At 41.6% G+C, this 20,178-nt stretch overlaps 1 long non-coding RNA gene across 6 annotated transcripts in view; it reads right to left on the bottom strand.

Moving 5' to 3' along the window:
* LOC122182718 overlaps positions 1-20,178 on the bottom strand; it is a 123,773-nt gene that overhangs the window by 102,749 nt on the left and 846 nt on the right. For 4 of the 6 annotated variants that reach the window (XR_006179947.1, XR_006179945.1, XR_006179949.1 and 1 more), the window contains exons 2-3: positions 20,057-20,090; positions 19,512-19,589 (exon numbers count right to left, since the gene is read on the bottom strand). This is a non-coding gene — a long non-coding RNA (uncharacterized LOC122182718). The remainder of the gene's footprint in view (positions 1-19,511; positions 19,590-20,056; positions 20,091-20,178) is intronic. The other 2 variants (XR_006179946.1, XR_006179950.1) reach the window with 2 other exon arrangements.

Here is a 20,178-nt window from a genome sequence, read left to right on the forward strand (position 1 = left end):
TTCTGGGCTTTGAAACCTTCGGCCTTTTGCCAAGTCTGAATGGAAATTTATGGAACTTTCCCATAAAATTATTACAACTCAATCTAAATGTCTGCTTTCACTTCAGTTCTATGCTGTACATGAGACACACACAAAAAAAAGCCCTTTAAAAAAAAAAAAAAAGCTGCTTCCGATTTAAAAAGCATAAAGAAAGGAACTTTCAGTCTTCAGAAGATGACATGGGAATGACATTACCAGATTCTAATTTTCTTCTACAATATCCCAAAGCCCCTAATCAATCCAATTTGGCAAGACATTTTGGTTCATATAGTTCACTCACCCCAGGAAAACGTGCTTCTATCAAACTTTCAGAGTAACTCTGGCAGGCCTACTACTCCCCAGAAAGTAGGGCTGAAACACCGCTGCACTGAGAAGCATGGCTGTCAGTTACAGGAGACAGGAAGCCACGTGAGCTACCTAAACCCAAATGAGCAAAAGGGAATCAAACCCTCACCTAGCTGCTCATCTAGCCACTCAGTGCTACCATAACCTTTGGCTGCGCAGTCCATCTGCCCCACAGGGAGCTTCCAACCACCAAAATAGAGGCAATGGGGATACATTGGATGGGGAGCCATGCAGTGCTCATGGATGCTGTAATACTACGTTGACTCTCAAAGGATCATCCAAGTGAATGCAATCCCAAAACTCAGTATTTTTAGGTTGTGACTACAGCCTCTGACACTTTAGGAACAAGCTATTCTACTCTTCAGACACACAAAGAGCACAGTCTAGTAACTGTTCCCCACTTCCCCATGTGAGGCATGGGGTTATCAAACTTGCCCTTCCCACCAGTCCATGTCCTTTGGGTTAGAAATACCACCTCTGTAAACTGCTTCCATCTAAACAAGCAAGTCAGATTAGCATCTGACTAGGATACTGTTCCCAAATGCTCCCATCATAAACTTTTACAAGTAAAAGGCTTCTTCATGGAATTGAACAAGTCCAGTGTTTTGTCCCCCATGAGTTGACATTTGCAGCAAGACCAGAAGAGTTCATATGAGGAGCTCTTTGATTACAGGAGAACAGTTATAGTGCTGTCAGCACAGCACATGTGATTTCGCATGTGCTTGAGGAAGAAGGGAATAACAGAAGTGAAGGGAAGATGATTGCAATAGGGAAGGTTCTTGTTACTAGCTTGAATGCACAGAAGGTGTCACAGCACAGATCGCCCTCTGTATCAGCGCTTCTTGATTTTGCTTTCTAGCATCACAGGCTAAATCAATTTCCTTCTCCAGGACCGAGCTGGAAGAAAGCCTTAAGTAAAATGTCTCTGTCATAAAGGATATTATTCCCCTGCAGTGCCAGATGGGTCCAAAGACATGCAATTTATCCAATATCAGGAGGTGAATATAAGGTTACCAAAACCATTTTCTCTGAACTCTCAAGTCTCTTTTGCTTTCCTAGGCTAAGGTTTGTGATTTCAGGTTTTTTCCCCACACTGCAAGAACTAAAACACTGCGCAAGTACACAGTACAAGAAGAAAGAATGACACCTGCAAGAGAATATTAACCCGAATTAGCTTTTGAAATAGAATCGTTAAAGAAAGCCCCTCTGCAAACACTCTGAGAACTAATTTACCTGTGAAAGGAACTCAATCACATCACAACCACTTTAATTCTGAGTAAGTGATTAACTAGATTGGAAAGAGTCAAACAGTTTAAGACTAGCAGACAAGCTAGTGAAAAGACATCCAGGGGAAATGAGCAAAGCTTGCCTGCACATAGGGAGGGAGACCACAGGACATGGTATGGATCTGTACTCTGCAGAGCCTGCCAGCTCCAGGGTCGCAGCCCTAAGTATCCAGAAAACAGAGGAAATGCTGACTCCTAGATGTCCAAATTCTGGTAGCCAGCAATTTAAGCTGAGACTGGAAGGAGGCATAACTTCAGCCAGATATGGGAATAAAAAACAACAATAAAATCAGCCTGGTTAAGAGAGCAAGCATTAGAGATCTGTGACCCGGACTTCAGGGCACATGAGCTGGCAATTACAGATCACTAATTAAATGCAGGGCCACATTCTTCAGCCACCCCCCACCACCCAAGTCACAAAGGAATATATAGTTCACACACACTAACATCAGAAGGGGAAAGGACAGCAAAAAGGAGATAGCCAGGAACAAGCTATCGCAGTTAAAGAACCACTTCTGCCTACAAATCTGTTCCAAGTTCTCCTGGGAAGCTGGCCAGATTAATTACTCTGGTAGACCACACACAGCCCATGGGTAAGCAGCCCTTGCTTTGAGTAACTGACTTGAATTATGAAACTCTCCAGAAAGCATTGTCAAAGGTGCCAATCTTGAACAAATAGCACTGCACAACCCTACCTTCATCCAGCTGCTGTGGTTTGAGTTGTGCTATTCCAGGATTCAGCCTATTGCACAATGTTAGGAGACTGCTGTTGAAGGGGGAAGGCTGACTGTAGGAGGAAAGTCACAAAACTAACTAGATCCTGGCCTGTTCGCTGGGCAACTTCCAGAACACAGACCGTTTTAATCACAGACACATGTACACATCCCACCACCCTTCAAATCTCCCTGCCAGATCCCCATTTTAATGAATGACCAAGGTATTGAAACCAGTAGGAATCCTGCTTTCTCAAGGCCCAGGAACACAATTCTTGCAAATCTCAAATCCTGCTAGGTAAGAGAAGCCAAGGGACCATGCAGCACACACACAGGATGGGGACTGAGATTATTGCTAACTTAGGCTGCTGCGAAGCCAGGATTTCAGTTTCACATTTCAGTAAGCATCTTTTGAATATCATGCAAAAAGGAGCAGAATGTGACTGCAATGCAGTCATGCCTTCTTTGGGTACCCAGAGCACTGGATGACTTGCAAGTACCAGAAACAGTGCCAGAAGGTATTCCTAGTGCCTCCCAGGTACCTTTCCGTGATAGTGATGCTGTTTCTCAACAGCTCTACAGCCACAAGGCATTATCTGCCTGGTCTGGTGTGGGTGCTTTGAGGTAGACCTAATTTCTCCAGCCCTCTGTCTTGACAATACAGCCCACTGAACACCACAGCCATGCCTGAAACAGTGGCATGAGTTCGTCTGATCTAAAAGCAGATTTGCTCTAAGGTGCAGGACTGTGAAGTATAGAGCTTGCGCTCCTAACACCAGCTCTGTTGCAGAAATGCAGCCTCTAACAGCAGGACAGTAGCAAACCACTGAAGGGCAATGACATCATGGACTGCTGCAGCTGTTTGTTCAGAAGTCAGAGCTGGAGCCTTGTGCAAGTTCAGCAACAGGATTGAAGACTCAGAAGTGGGCAATGCAGGCCACAGCAGAAGAATAAATCCAGGCACTCTGAGGAGCAGCATTAAACAGATCTGCTGTCAGAAGGATTAGACATCTTCCACGGCTGCCTTCTTAGACATGGAAGAGGTTTGCTGCGGGGGACATCTGGACCACTTCCCATCTTTATTTTCCACACCCTTCTGGAAAGTTTTCCCCCGTCTATCTGAATTCATTTCCACAGAGCAGCTGACAGCCTGGCATAAGTCTGATATACTTAGCTTCACTATCACTAATTACATAACACCTCAGCAACTGATAGCACACCAGTCGAATCCACTAAGACATTATCTCAGCAAGCAACTGTTCACAGCACAACAATTAGTAAAATTGAAATCAGTGCTTTAATACTTTTCCTGTTGCTGGTAGAACTGCAGACAACATTATTGCGCAGTCTACTATGTTATAAACTGAGCAAAATCCACTGCCAGTAAGGTGGCCTGCAGAATGTGGCAGCCTGCAGCAAATCCATCCATCAAATAAAAGCCATTTTCTTCACATGCATACACAATGTATACTCTTACATAAAGATAAATCTCTCTCTCTCTCTAACATGGGACAGTTTAAAAACATAAAGGTAAAAAAACAAACATATGCAGGAAATCCTAATAGAAAATTAATCTGAGGGTGGTTAAGGAACACCCAAAATACAGACCTGGCAGTGCAACATACAGCTCCAGAGTTCTTCGCAGAACTGTGCATGAGCACAGCCATCGACTCCCCTGCATCACATTGCAGGATAAAGGCCTGTTTTAAAGTCTGTAAAAAAACAGCCTGTAGTATAACTCACAACCAAAGTGAAATCAAATTTAGGCCTGAATAGACCCAATATTTCTGTAGAAAAGGAATGAAGAAAAAAAGATAAAAAGATAAGGCACAGCTGTTAATTCAGATATGAGATGAATCATCCCAAGCTCTAGGACTGTAATTTCACTGTTGACATCTGAGCTCACATAGCTCGAAACCAACTCCAGCAGCACTGGTTGTAGGGGCTAATGCCATGTCAGCTGGTTTCAGAAACAGACACTGAGCAGTAAGAACAAATAGTTCCTCAGACTGCTTAGCCACTGATAGCCAATGTCTTTCCTTTTTTCCTCCTCCTACTTTCATTCTCTCATTTCATTTGTGCCCCCTGAAGCCTATTCAGATTTGAGAGATATATGAGATCAGTAGTACATCAAGAACTTGGAAAGAAAACATCACACAACAGGAAAAAGGATATTTATGCTCTAATTCTACAAGGAACACTAGATAGAAAAATATATGTCAGTCTTTCCATCCAGTTCTGAATTGCTCTCTCCCACCAAACATTTTTCCTAGTAGAACATTAGAGATTATTTGCAAAAAATATGTTTATGAAACATTGCAGATCCAGATGGCATTTCTGAACAACAGAACACTATCAGTGTTTCTAAGTAAATTACCACATATTTATAGCACTCAGTATTGTAGCATTTTAGAGAGACAACTTCAAACGTGCAAGTGAAAACAGACCAGCATTTATATCACTAGTTACTAAGCTCAACACCAAGCATGCACAGATTCTCAAGTAAAAGGTAATAAATAACGATGATGATAGAAAAACACATAGCACAAAAGCTTTAGAGCTGCTTTCCCCTGCATGGGTACTCAAGCCTGCCTGGCCACAGAGCATTTTTAAATTTGGGTAAGACCCTGTACCAAAGTGAGAGCTTCCCCAAATGTACACAGTTACCTTTTGAACGCATGGACTACTGTCATTTTGCCCTTTAGTTCAACTTCACAAAAGAAATTGTCCATATGTCTAGCATAAATATTTAGATAAAATGCACATTATGCAGACAAAAGAAACTGAGAAACACAACCCTGTAATATGTAACACACCAGGGCTGCACTTTTCAAAGCAAGACTCTGAACACACAGTGATTTTAATAGATTTAAAGATATCAACAGCCACTCAACTATTACAGTTCACGTTACAACAGAAAAGAAATGCAAACAGAAGTACTACTTACCAATTCTGACTGCTTCTGCCTTAAAAATTAATGACCTGTAGGACCCAGAAAGGGTATCAGACACATTCTGGCATGCATCCACTGCCCTGACCAACCAGGAATTCACAGCACTTAGTCACCCACATCAAAAACTGAATACCTTTTTTTCCAAAAGTAAAGCTCCACCATTTCTACAAACTACAGTCACGTTTTAGGTAACTGTACCACCGTTGACATTTCTGCCACGTGTGCTCAATCAGTCCTTAGCCACTTACATCTGTAAGGAATCCATACAGTGGTAGTGAGCAACACTTGCCCAGACACGTAATTAACGAAGCACTGGTGTTAGTCCATCCAACTTACAAATACAGATTGTACAGAATACCAAGTAAGAACGTGAGAGAGAAAGAGGAGAGGGAGATAATGAATTATAAATGCATCTAATTTGGCTATAATACAAGCTGCATATGTGGACTGAGAAGAATCTGTGGCCCACAATGTATAAGATGTCACCAAGCTGTATTTTACTAATAATTCATTTCTATAGCCAACAAATTAAGACAGACAAAGTGTCATCATCCCAAGTAGCTGTCTGTGTTTAGATACTGTTTAGCTACAGTTTGTTTTTGCTTACTACAGTTTCTCTTAAGATATTGATAGCTGCCTGAATACTAATAGTTCCTAGCCAAATTATTGCAAGGTATACAACCATATAACTCTAATAAATAACCAGTGCTTTCAAAGACAGCAGAGGAAAGTGTTTCAAAATACCGTGCAAAATAAATACACGTAGGAAGCCTTAAGCACATACTAGTTCTGATTTATTTAACCAACGTTGTTGGGAAATCAATGCTGTTTTGTTTTCATTTCTACCATTCATTTTGGTGTCCTAAAGCGTTGTTCACCTTCTGTTGCTAGCATTAGTTGCGTCTCATTTGCTCTCTGGAACTCTTAAATTTTCCAATATCCTCACTACGTACTTGGTATGCATTGGTAGAGACGCCCCTCAAGCAACCAAACCCCAGAAGAATGTCAACTATTCTACATGTATAATTTTACTGTCTATTCATACAAGCTGATAATGAGAGCAACATATTTAAGACTATCTGGCTACAATTACTTTGCTTTGAAAAAGTATTACGGCAATAAGCATTATCTGTACACAGGAAGATGGCTAGATGCACAGTGACACAGAAACTCAAGCATTTTATTAACAAAGTAGATTATGTCTTCCCAGAACTTGATGGGAGAACACAATTCTTTCTGCTGCAAACACACGGGACCCATCACTTTCACTAAAGGTAGATGTTCTCATAACATCAGTCTGACATACGCAAGTGATGTAAAGTGCAATGCAACAGATGATAGCAGTATTCCCACAGCAGTCAGCTTGTGTTATTATCTAAACATCCCCAAAATCCTTCCTCCACTCCCCTGCAAAAAAAAAAAAATCCAACCCCTATCTGTATTAAGCCAGTGTGGTTAAACACTAGCTTTCGTACTACATTAAAAAACTGAACATCTACAAGCACAACTCCTGATTAATAACCACTGCACACCTGAGACTTGTCTGCAGCATCTGGATCTAAAGTGGCAGCTCTGAGATTAGAAAGAAAACAATGACAGGATTTAGATGGTAAAATTTTCTCTCATTGAATGTTTTAATTATACAGCGTATCAAACTCCTTGCAGAAGTAAATCAAAGTAAGGTTTTTAAATATATGAATCTAATCCTCTGATAATCTTGATTAACTATAAGCATTCTATCTATATAAAAACTTATATGTGTGTGCGCCCATTATCAATATTTGTATAGAAATAAGAACTATTATCCCCTAAAACTGTTACAAAATATATCAGTTATCCTCTGTTCTTGTATATGCTCCAGTAGGGAGCACAGAATGAGGCAGCATGCTTTATTGAGTCAGGTTTAATCCACTAATAAATCCACCTGGACTTCAATAGATGCCATCTCCTGTCAAAGCCATCAGAAAATGCTTGATCATTTGTTCCTACTTTGGTTGCCTTGTACAGACTAAGCAAGAACTGTACGTAACACCTATCTTTGGACCTTACCATCTTTATGTTTTGCTTTTTTTTTTTTTAGCCTCTTCAGAGAAAGGTGACAGTGTCTTCATTTTAAAGGTCACAAACACGGGAAGGAATCACTATGCACTTCCAGCATGGCATGAGCAGAGCCAGCTAACTACTCCCCGAGTCCCATCCAGCCATGGTGTATTTGTCACACTGCTGTCTGTGCTTTGTGCGGCCCTGTCTCCAGGTAGCTGTGAAGAATCCATCTGCACACACACATACAGGCTTACATAGCATGTCTGTGTAACAGTTGCATAACAAAAACACATAAAACAGTCGGGTAAGCTGCCAAAAGGCAAGGAGAAAGCAGATCAGCTCAGGAACAAACAAGACAAGACATAATACGTGTGCTTGGAGCAAAAATCCAAGAGCTACTAGGCAGTGCAGTTTGAGAGACTCACTTCCCACCATGAACTACCAAGTGAAGAGCACAAAACCTAAAAATCACAATGGATTGCCTTTCTTTGCCCTCCACAAAGTCATCACAAGTCTTCAGTATAGGAAGCTCTTTCCTTCTTATGAAAGGAAAACCTCACTAATTGCAGTTACACAAACATTAACCATATGCTGTTGCTTTACTTGCCTCAAGTCTCTATTCTCAGCACTGGATTTTAAAAACAATCATAGCATCTAGCTGAAAATCCAAACACTCACAGTCTGCATGAACATCAGCTAAACAAATTGCAGCTACAATATTCAGCCAAACATTGGTCATGCCCATTGCACTGAGACCTTGCTAGGTTGAAAAAGATAACAGCAGAATAACCTTGGGCCTTTAAGAAAACTAATAACCAGTTGTTACAAAGCAGGATCAGTCAAAGTACTTTGATTATTTGATATATTATCTCAAGAGTCATCACTGTCCCTATCATGTTTTCACTTGCTCATACTGCAGTGCTCATTGGCACCTTACCATGAACTCAGAAGTCACTGGTCTCATTATGGAGCATCACAAGGAGATACTGCAAGCCACACCTGGACATTATCCACCATGTACCTGTCAGACAGAGTTAATTTCAATTTCCTCCCACCCCAGCATGAAGCAAGAACAAATTGAAGGGAAAAAAAACAGAACATAATTACTTCCATAATCACCTTCAGTTATCTCATGCTTTCTTATGACTGCATACACAGCTGTTCATAAGCACCAGCGGAAAGTACATGACAATGACTTGGGGTGGTGGGGTGGAGAAAGCATTCTCCAACAGCTTTTAAAGCATCCCTTTTTTCCATTTAGTTTTGGGTGATCTATGCAGACATAACTTATTTAAAAATAGTTGTAAGCTTTAAACACTGAAAAAGCCGTTCTACATTTCCTTCTACCAAAGGATACTACTCATTAAACTAGTTTCCAGACCAACAAACTTTAATGCCAGCAAGCATTGCTAAGAGGGCAGATGATGTTGTCGTCAGTGACATTAATGGGCTTTAGGGAACTATACAACATAAGGAAAGCACAAGTGCTCTACAATCAACAGTTTGTACTTAACCACTAGCACCTGGATGAGAGCCTTTCAATCCTCAGAGAAAAAAGGAAAACAAAACAAAAAAAAAAATAGACTGCAAGGAAAGGAGCAGCTGTTCTATGCATGCATCAGACTCTGCTCGACTCATCACAAGATGCAGGCAAAGGTGGTATTAAAAATGTGTAAAAACAGAAAAGGAGGCAGCTGACCTGCGCTGCACAAATACACCAGGTACCATGCTCCAGTTAGGAAAGAAAAAACAAGAACAGGACGTTTTGAAAGAGTTTGCAGCTCAAATAATATGTTAAGAACATCCACATAACAGGGAAAATTGTCACTGGATACTACTAAGTACTACTGCAGATTGACAGTCAGCTATAAACTCCTCAATTAGATCTTTTCTTTCTCAACTCCAATACAAATAGAATACCATGTTCTGCAAGATGTAATGAAGTGAGAAGTGCCTGTATCACTTCACCCATACTTTGCATAGTTCTGTTTGATCGCGGAGACAGACAGCTTGCTACAGCTAAGATCAAAGGAGGAATCTGACAGGAGAGAAAAGCTATGACCTAAATAAGAAGTATCCCAGCAAACATTCAAACTTCAGCAGACAGGTTACTGGCTGTGAAGAAACAACTTGCCTGCAGCCAGAGAAGTTACACTGCTGCTTTTCCAAAGCTAAAAGAAGAGACATGAGATAAATAAACATAACAAAACACCCATCTATTACAGGAAAAGACGAGCAGGGCCAACACGCTCGCACTTTCAGAGCATGCTGTGGTCAGCAGCCAAACCAACTGTAAGAGCTGGAGTGAACTAGCATGCAACCAGCACCTGGAACAGTGAAAGACACAGTGAGGCCACAGCAAACCTTCAGTTACTTTGCATGCAATTTATTTTCAGATCAAGAAATGAGTGCTTTCAGTTTTCCACGGATTGATCACTTGGCTTCCTCAACTGGGACCAACTGCTGAGCAGTGCACCTAGGCAGACAGGAAGGGAGGTCTCTGACACAATGCATGAGCATATCAACAGTACAGATAGCTTCATAGCAGTGTATTAACAACCGTGCTACAGTCCAGCCCTAGTCCAAGACCCAGCAACAGTCCAACAAAGCAGAGAGGAGTCAGCCAGAGCCAGTGAACGTGGCTTAAAAATACTGCCTTTGCATCAGATTTGAGCTGCACAAGCCAGTGCAGCCCACAGCATGTCCGATGAGCTGGTCAGGAACCAAATTGTGGTTCTAGCCCCTCAGTTGACTCCTTGTATCTCTCCAAAGGAGCTGGCACAGAAACGGGAGAGCAGCATCCACCATCCACACAATTTGTTACCCATTTCCTAAGAGGTACAATGAGTATTAACTGTTTGCTTTCCTATATGCTTGCCTTCTGCAATGGAAAACTTTATGCAAGGACCGCTTCACACCTCCCCTGGCACAGGAGCAACGCTATTGTTGGATCAACAGTATCAGTCCAACACATCCTAAAGACCTTAAGAGGGCTTCTTAATGTAGTGCAAATTGTCCAGGACAGTCAAATGCTTGGCCTGTTTTCTTTGCACGCAAGCTTGCATAATACTTTTTTTTTTTTTTTGTAATAATATGAAGTGTTCGTAAATATATATAGGGAAGAAAAACAAGTTTCACCAGAAAGTGCTCCTTTGTGCACCTCCCATATCATGCTCTTTTGTTTTGGGCATGAGGCCAGAATAGTTCTGCCCTCCAGATTCCAATCTCATTTTTCTCTGGATGAGTACTGGAGTGCACAGATCGACAAAGGACAGCAGCAAAATCCTTTTCAGGAGGGAGGAAGGTCAAAGCATCACGTGGGAACAAGTCCTCTGCTCTGCCAGCAACAGTGACATGTTCTGCATAGATAATGATTGCAGTTTATATTCACATACTCACATTTCCAAACACTGTCCTGATACTATGATGAAGAACACATGCAGTTCCTCTCAATGAACTATGTTTTGGAAGTTGCCTTCTCCAAACAGCTGGAAGAATGCTGGTTTCCCAGTCCTCAGGCAGGTCATAAAAATAAAAGACTACTGACAGCAAGGGGAAAAAAGAAAAAGAAACCAAAACCACACACACAACTCTGCTGTGGTACTGCGCAGAGTCAGCTCCTTACAAACCATTACTATCCCCATGTTACAGGAAGATCTTTATTCTGTCAACTTAATAATGCAATAAAAGGCAGAGGAGAGCTTTAGTTATAAGTATCAAAATATAAAATTCTACCCCAGATAGTGCTGGGAAGATAAAGTCTCTTCTCACAGACCAGAAGTGACAGCTTTGCATTAGAAAGCAGCAGCAGATATTCAAAAGCTCCAGGAAAACCTGTAGTAAAGACACTGAAAATCAAAGTGCAGCTGCTCTTTTTACTGTTTAAATCATTATATATTAGCAACAAATCTTGTTGTTGGCCAACAGTCAGAAATGGCATATGGCCAATAAAAGGTTCAGTGGAGTTTTCCATCTGTCACTGAAATCAGCTATGGCTCCAGCTCATACATAGTAAGTTTAGTGTCATAATTATTTGTGTACCAGACATCAACCATTCATTCTAACATAATCATTTGACTACACAGTTTGCTAAATATACTGCCCAAGCATAGCAGTACATAAGCACAGGAGTGAAATACACACAGTATATACTGCTAGCACACGGATAGAGGCGGTGTCTGTCACAGGAGGTTAAGCCAACAGAAACATACCAAAGGATCCTGTCAATATGCAACAAAGACGTTAAGAGGCAGCCATGCTCTTATTGAAAATCAAAGCACACATGATAGCAAACCAGTGAGTGGTCACCCCATCTATTTTAAACCTGCTTACTCATTACAAGTACTAAGCAGATGGATTTACTTTGCTGTCTTCACTGCCCTGCCAGCAGAATAAGAATGCTGGAAGACAAAGCTTTGAACTATTTTGTCTCACTGTGCTTCAGGAAATACTAAAGGTATCATTTAAGTTTTTTGTAAAATTATTACTACAGCATTTCTACCTTTACCATTGTCAATCAATAACGATATTTCTCTCCCTTCCCTACAGCACCCAAGTGCTTTGAATCCTGCACCAATAGGTCTCTAGGGCTCTATCTAGATCTCAGTTTTCCAGATGCCAAGATTTACATTTCAATCAGCCAGGAGTCACAGACTCCTTGGCCCCCTAGATTTGACTCCAGGCACAGGCATACTTCCACTCCCCAAAAAACATAATATTCATGAACATAGGACTTATTTCTCTTCCTTATGATTCACTGCTCCACATCTTCTACAGAACAGTGATCAAAGAAGGGTAGAGCCACTGGACCCACAGCTGGATCTTAATGCTTAGCACTAGGAAAGCTGGGAGCACAGCAAAGAGAGGTGCAGGAATTCACTAGAACTTTTTCTATCATTTAGTAATCTTTTGTTGTTTGGTCAGAGCTGGCACAGCAGCAATAAGCTGATTTGCACAGAAATGGGTTTATGGCTCCAACAGAACACAGCAGTTCACAGGGACACTTTTTTTCCCCGCAAACAAGATCCTATGCATAGTAATGTTCTGTTGTTCAGAACAGGGAGGACAGTAGCAGCAGAATTTGTTTGTTTTTCAAAAAATAAACAAATACAGCAAGAACTTGAGTACTCAACTGGAATGCACAGACACTCATTACTTAGATTGGTACTGGGTCCATAGGCTACCCAGCACATTTGTACAAGGCTGTCAGATACAGCCGGACCAGTTCCAGAGCAGCAGATGGAAAGCAGGCAGGGGAACCTCAGGTATCCAAAGGTCAAACACTTCCAGTTATGGAAAAGTGAAATGGAACTTAACCCATTCAAACTCCTGCAAAGAAGATATCCCATTAAGCAGATCCAGCACTCAACAAAGACAATAATACATTGAACATCTTTAAAGCCTGCTTAAGTTTGCACAATTTTCTTTACTGCTCCTATAAGTTGAAAGAAATATCCAAATCAGAAAATACATCCCCTCATTTCCAAGCAGGGCTTTGAAAAGCCTGGAGTCTCACATAAATTTCCAATTTTGTCCTGTCTTGAAGGTTAGAAAATTGTGCAAGTTTGCTTACCAACAGCAGCAACTCACTGAGCAGACAGGAGATAAAAAGAGAAGAGTTCAAGGAAGTCCTTAGGAGGAGACAGCTCTAAAGAGACCACAGGAGGAGCTGAAGAACACGCAGTACATGCTGTGAAAACAGCCTTCCTCACCTTGAATTAGAGGAGTCTTCAAAACTAGGAGCCGTAGAACTGAGAAGGATCAAGGGACACATTCAAAGGTCACATCAAGAGAGAAGGGGAAACAAAAGACTGCACCCTTTGTTTACATGTGCACATGAATGCACCACGTGCCCCTGGAATCAACACAAGCAGAGTATGTAAAGAAAAAAAGGATGGAGTTTTCCACTACCTGAAAAACAGCAAATTCTGGAACAGGTGAATTTCACCAAATATTCTTCTATGCTTGATCCATAAGCAAAGGCCAGGTCACCTAAAATCTAAAGGGGCACAAATGCACACATTTAACTCTTCTCTAGGAGGCTCCGTTTCCTCCTTCTTGTTGACCACAAAACTAATTTAATCTCTCAACAGTTCCAGAGCAAAACCTACAAAAAGCCACTCCTTACTCGGTGATTTTGCCCTGGCTTCAGTGGGCAAAGCCACCAGAAAATCATATGAGAAGCTGCATACAGTCCCAGCTCACCAGTCCAAGCACTTGCCCATTAAAAAATGAAAATGCCTTTCCAGATAATGAAGTTACGTATTTGGGGAAAGCATGGCACAGATCACAAAACTTAAACTGTCATCACTGCTTTACCTCAGGATAGGAAATGTTGAAAATCCATTTAGCTATGCACTTCTCAACATGTATGAAATTCAGCCTCAGCACACCTGAGATAGGAAAGACACCATATTATATTTGCAATAACGTCTGAAGCACCGATTGTCACTTGAGGAAGAGATATTGAAGATACAAAGGTAATTCAGTGAAAAGAATGCCCAGTAGCAGTGGAAGGCAGGGAAGCAAACAATACTAGAAATTATTAGAAAAAGAAGTTGTCTGTGTGCTATCCTGTAACTCAATGGAACACCTACATCTCAGGTGTCATGTTGAACTACGAGCTTCCTTTCACAGAGGGTATGACAGAAAAGGTACCAAGGCCTGTAATGATAGCTGAAGGAATCAAATGACTCCTGCACAATGCACAATTACATACACTCTGGGAACGGGTGGCTGAGGGGGAAATATTACGGAAGCTGCACACTGTGGAGAAGGACAGCAAGGAACAACTACTCAGTGCCTACTGTAATACAGGGAGAACAAGGACAGTGGCTTAGATGGTGAGAGGGCAGGCTGAAAACTAACAAAGGTGTTGCTTCATACTGCCTACAGGCAGCCTGTGGAACTTGCTGCCTCAGGGGTGCTACAGAGAGTGAGCATGTTTGTGTTTTCAGAAGTGAACACACAAGCTGATATAAGTTTAAAAAAGCCTATCAAAATAGCCTACAAAACATAGATAAACAAATCCTGGGCTGAGTATTGAGAGCAGACTGCTGAAGTACCCAAACATCCTTGCCACCCACTTACACTCTGTTAGAAAGTCACTACTACTGCTGCCAGAAACAGGACCAGACCGATCTGGGCTGTGACACGACCCACCAAGTCTGTTTTCATCTTAATAAGTGCCTGCAGAAATACCTAAGGGGACACAGGATTCTGCTGCACCAGGCTGACTGCCATACAGCTCTTCAGCTCCACCAAGTTATTTGGCCAAGAAGTGATCTCACAGCTTGCTCCAAATCAGCTTTGTTGGCTTTGTTTGATAGGCACAAATAGCATCAGCAAAGGAAGGGAAGAGGCAGGGATGGAAAGTTATCACCATGTTTTCCTCCCCATCAGACAGCTTTGTCTCCTCTAGCACAAACAAGCCAATAACTTGCTCTAGCTGAAAAGTCTGTGGCAACTGATGAGAACTTTCAAAAATGGTCCAGAAAGAGGTAAGCTGGGAATTGTTCATACAAATGTTTATCAGTAAAGCAGTCAGCAGTGAAACAGCCTTCTTTCCAGGCAGGAACAGGACAGCAGCTGGAGACCCGGCTGCCATCACAGTGCCCTGCTTACAAGAACAGTTCGTGGAACAAGTCTTGCAACTTGCATATACTATTCACGTCATCTCCCAAATTGCCAATTATGTGGTCAGTTATCACTGATGAACAAAGAAATAATGTCAGAAAACACATAAGCTGGAAGCTTTTAATTGGATGAGAAAACCCTGAGTCATACAGAATTCATGATATCTGAGAATGCAAAGAAGAGATTTTAGCAGCAAGGACATGACGGCTGTTCTCTGCTGAGGGAGAAAGTTTCAGCCCTGTCACATCAAGTCCCATTGTAGCCACAGCACTCAACACACTTGCTAAAAATACAGCATTATCTATATGTTCTGTGCTAGCAATTAAGCTATCAACATGCTTATTATTTAAGGCCTAATAAAACCTCAAGATTTGCCTTAGAAAATTAAAAGTGTTACGTGCACATATATAGCAGTGACAGAATTCCTATAAAACGTGTAAGCCTTTAAATAACCTTCACTTCACAGTGGAGCTTTTTTAATGTTAGTATTGTGAAGGAATAATTAGTAGTGACTCGCCATCAGTTTATGAGAGCCTGGGAGAAGCTAAGTCCTCATATGAAAACACAAACAGTGTTTATGGTGATGAGATTTCTCATGAGGAAGCAGTGGGGGACTGCACCAAAGCTCTCTAAAGAGACACGTTCTCAGAATCTAAAGAATTTTATGCTTCAGTAGTCTGCACTGCTCAGTTTGAACAGTAATAGTTTTGTCATCTCCTCAACAGAGGCGGAGAATTGATTTTCTTCCTTCATCCTCACGTGGAGTTTCCATCCTCACAGTGTTTCCACTGGAAAGACAGGCATCTGTATATATAACTTGTATATTAGGCTGGATATAATTTACATGAACTCTACCTGAAGCATAAAGCAGCAGAACCAATTTGTCTCTCGAATTCAAGCCAGACACTTTAAACTCCATGTTCACAGACCTATCTATCCGGACCATCTTTTTTGGCATACAGCCACTGTTACGTTTTCCAGAAGTTTCTTCCCTTCAATTTGTTGCCCTCCCTCTTCATTGCAGAAGAGGCAGCAGGCTGCCCCACAAAGAGCCCTGCTCCAGCTCCTATGGGGTGGGAGGAAAAAAAAAAAAAAAAGAAAAAGAAAAAGCATTCTCTCCAGTTCTCCATTCCTAGAATCAAGGGCACCCAGTGAGCAGCCACACCGCCTGCTCCTCACTGCCCTCACCCCAGGGGCTGCACAGGGCTGCTGGGAGGAAATGAGAATTTCAAGGAACATATTACAACAGAAAAGTAACAAGAGGTGAGCATCACAGACACTGCCCCAAAAACTGAAGGTGCTTTAAAATGCAAGGGCTCTCCTCTAAGCAGACTTATAACATAACCCATCATAGCCAGGCAGTATGTTTTGCAACACATTCTTTTTTACCAATCTATTTCTGAAAAGGAGAAACATCCTCAAATCAGCACCTATTACATTGTAAATAACGCTAGTACACACTGATGCTATCTGGTGGAACAACTTGGTAGCCTGTAAAATGGAATTAAATGTGTCACTTCTCTAGTATGTCAATAACAATTATTTTTCTAACGCTTGTTCAGTTATAGGAATACATGAAAAGAAGCAATCACATTACAGAAAACATGATTTGATGTTGTTTGTATACACACACTCATGTACTGAGAGTTTGTTTTATCTCCTGAGATTATGGTTATTGCCTGCAAGTTCTGTGTAAGAACAGTATAATCATAAGAATAATAATTTCCATTTTATTTATGTAGAACATAAATTTCTAAGTACTTACAACTCAAGGTCAGCTGAAAGTTACCACAGAAGCAACACTGTTTCATTAGCAATGCAATGGAAATAAAAGACAAAAAATCAACAACAACATTTTAAGAAACCCTGGAGACTCACTAAAACCACAGAGGCTGCAGTGCAGCCAACACAGAGCTCCATCCCCAAAACGGGACCAGAGCAGCACACCAAAACAATGTCATGCCATGGGTGAAGCCAAGCCTCAAGGCAGCAAAAGTGAAAAAGTCATAGCAAATAGACTTGAGAAGGCAGGGGGGTAAAGCAGAGTAAGTGTAAGTGCTAGCATGAGGTTCTGATCAAGAGCCCATGTCAACAGGAAGAATAACAAGCACCACCCAAATATATTATATAATATAAAAAACACAGAAGGTGAAGCAGAAGTCACCCTGAGAGGTACCAGAACTCCTTGATACAGGAGAATGAAGGTTATTATTACCCATAGTATTCCCTCAAAAATTTCAACTTTTTGTCTTAGTCCACCCTGCATGCTGGCTGCACTTGCAGAGCACCAACAGTTTCCCATCCTTTTTAAACTATGTGCAGCCTTCTGAGTTTCACAACCTTAAGATATTCTACAGAACATATCATGAAACACATCAAAGAACTATACAAAAACATCTGATAAGACTTATTACCAGCTAGTACCAGCGGTGCTCCACTGGTAGCTGTTTTGCTTCTGAAAAGGATAGCAGTATCAAGACTTATCCTAGCCTTTGAGATAAGGTTTTCCACTGTGATCTGTCTAGGTAGTCAACCAGCATGAGACGTTCACTTTTGTGATACCAAAAGCACCGGCATTTAAATACATCCTAATTGCCTTAACAAGGACTTCCAATTAAAAAAAAAAAAAAAGCAGTTAACACAGAGGTGCATCCCAAGTACTAGAGAAATCCCTTCTGACCTAAATTGGAAAAAAATGTCTGGAAAGTTGCATTTTCAGTTTGAGAGATTCCTTTGATGCCTTGATCAAACCACTCAGTGAGCAAGACTCAAGACCATCAGAACTACAGTTTCACTAGACAGAACAGATTAATTGAGACAAATAAGTTTTGGGGCTCAAGGATGAGAGGCACAAATTCCTATAGTTGAACCAGGGGGAAAAAAAGAAACCCTCAGGCACCAAAATGAACAGATTCAAACTTCTCCAGCTAACAGTACCATGTGCTTCTTTCATTAGGCCCTCATTTTGACAACAAGCAAGCAAAAAGCTGGCCAAGGAGCTCCTATCCTTTTTGACACTGTGGGCAGCCTATCTCAGTCTATGTCTTTGTCAGGCTAGAACATGAGCAAGGCTCCAAAGCAGACAACTCACACTACCCACCAGGAATGACTTCATTACACTGCTTACATTGAAAATATTCCACAGCTGTTATCTCAAGAGAAGGCACCAGCTTAAGCTGTCTCTCCACACACACCTGACTCCCTCTGATTTGAATGCACTCATGGTCGGCCTGCACTAACCTCACCACTTGCTCTTAATGACTGAAATACATCCAGAGGCAGCCAGAGAGCACAACTGAAAGCCTAGAAGTTCCCCGTATTTAGTTCAGACATATTAGCACTGAAGTCTAGTTATGAACCATCTAAACACATCCACTGTTCACAGCTTCACAGCCTAGAGCCAATAAAGGAACATTCATCACATGTGCAAGGCAGAGCACGAAGTGCTGGTTTGCATTGGCCACCACAAACCACTCCTTCAAGCAGGTTTTCTGGTCATCACCAGCGACTGCAGTCGAGTGATCTGAAGCATTCACAGTAGAAAATGTCACCATTCACACACTTCAGTAAGCTGAGGGTCAGAAATCAAACCCTTCCTTTTTGCTCTGTGTAATGCTATAATGGGATGATAATAGCAGAGTGGCAAAGTCTTTGGCTACAGCAAACGAGAACAAGCCCAAATACAGCAGCCACAAATACAGAAATGAAGGAAAAGAGCTGCTTACCTTTGGAAGGCCTCAGGTAGGCAAGGATATCTGGCAAGAGATGCTCTCACTTCCACTGCCAACCCTTAAATGAGGTCTGGGGTCACTGAGGTGCATTACATTACATGCACCTGAGCTCCTCTGCTTTGGCCCTGCCTTCCCAGCAGGTGCCCAATCACCAGTTCGCGCTGTGACTACATTTCTGCTACACTGTAGTCTAAAGCTATGAAACAACCCACCGCTCCTTCCCCAAGTCAGGAGGAAATATAACTTCCAAGATAATCTCATGAATTGCCTCAGGATTAGAAACTGAGATTCACTTTTTAAAATTTTCTCTGCACCTCCTTATTTGAGAGAAACAGAAAGCAAGCCAGGACTCCAGTGCAGCAAACATACCTCAGGAAGCTGATACTTAAAAAAAACAGCAACCATCATGAGAGCTGGCAACTCTCAAATCACCAGTTGTAGAGGAAAGAATATTAAACAGCTATCATCAATCTATCTGGATCCAGGAAGCGAGCCATGAAATGCTGACAAAGGGGAATATCTGGTCTGACAGTGAAGGTATATTTATCTTTTAAATGAAGAATAATGGAGTTACACTGAAGAGACATATTTTAGCTCTGCAACAGTGAAGTATCAATCCCACCACCTCATAGTGATATTTGAACACCCCCAAGGTAAGAAAATTTATTTTATCAGCTATTTTAGAGACCACCATTTTACACAGTTACTGTAGTCTCCAAAGGAACTACGTGAGCAGCACAACCAGAACAGCAGTGTGGAAACCAACCTTCTGAAAAGCTCTAGCACAGTCCCCTCACAGCAGCAGCCTGGGTAACCAGCTCTCCTTTCATCCTCTGCTTCTTTTCTGCCAAATAGAGATAATGCCAGATTATCAAAAGAATGTTAGGGGTTTTGTTGAGGCTGAAAACATTTTCATCTGATTTGCTTCCCAACACATTAGGCCTCACAACCAGGAGTGTAATTAGCACATACTTACACAGAGCATCGCTTAAGGAATGCATATCTGTGCCCCGGGTCACAGGCTGGGACAGAAGCCATAGCACTAGGGTACAGATAACAGCAAGATGCACTCCTAGCAGCTCTGGGGCTGTCTAAGCGCACTTAACCCCAGACCGGGCTAATTTTATACAGACTACTCCCCCCAAAAAAAAAACAAAAGAAAGAAGTGGCAAACAACTAAAATCCTTATCTGAACACCTTTCTGCCTGCTGAGCGAGCTGAGATAGCCTCAACACGTTGTATCTCTTTCATCTGAAGACTAGATTCTACCTCTAAGGACTCAGGATTACCCTCTAATCCTGATATGCTTACCTCCTTTTTTCTCCCAGTATCCATGTCCTGCCTGCTGACGTTATGAAGAAAGTATGGGGGGGAAAAAAAAAAAAAAGAAAAAAAAACACAACTCAAAAAACACAAAGCAAATTCACTGCTTA

Source organism: Lagopus leucura, unplaced genomic scaffold (assembly GCF_019238085.1).
Source record: "Lagopus leucura isolate 7727_CA_CO unplaced genomic scaffold, USGS_WTPT01 Super-Scaffold_100015, whole genome shotgun sequence".
Taxonomy (NCBI): domain Eukaryota; kingdom Metazoa; phylum Chordata; class Aves; order Galliformes; family Phasianidae; genus Lagopus; species Lagopus leucura.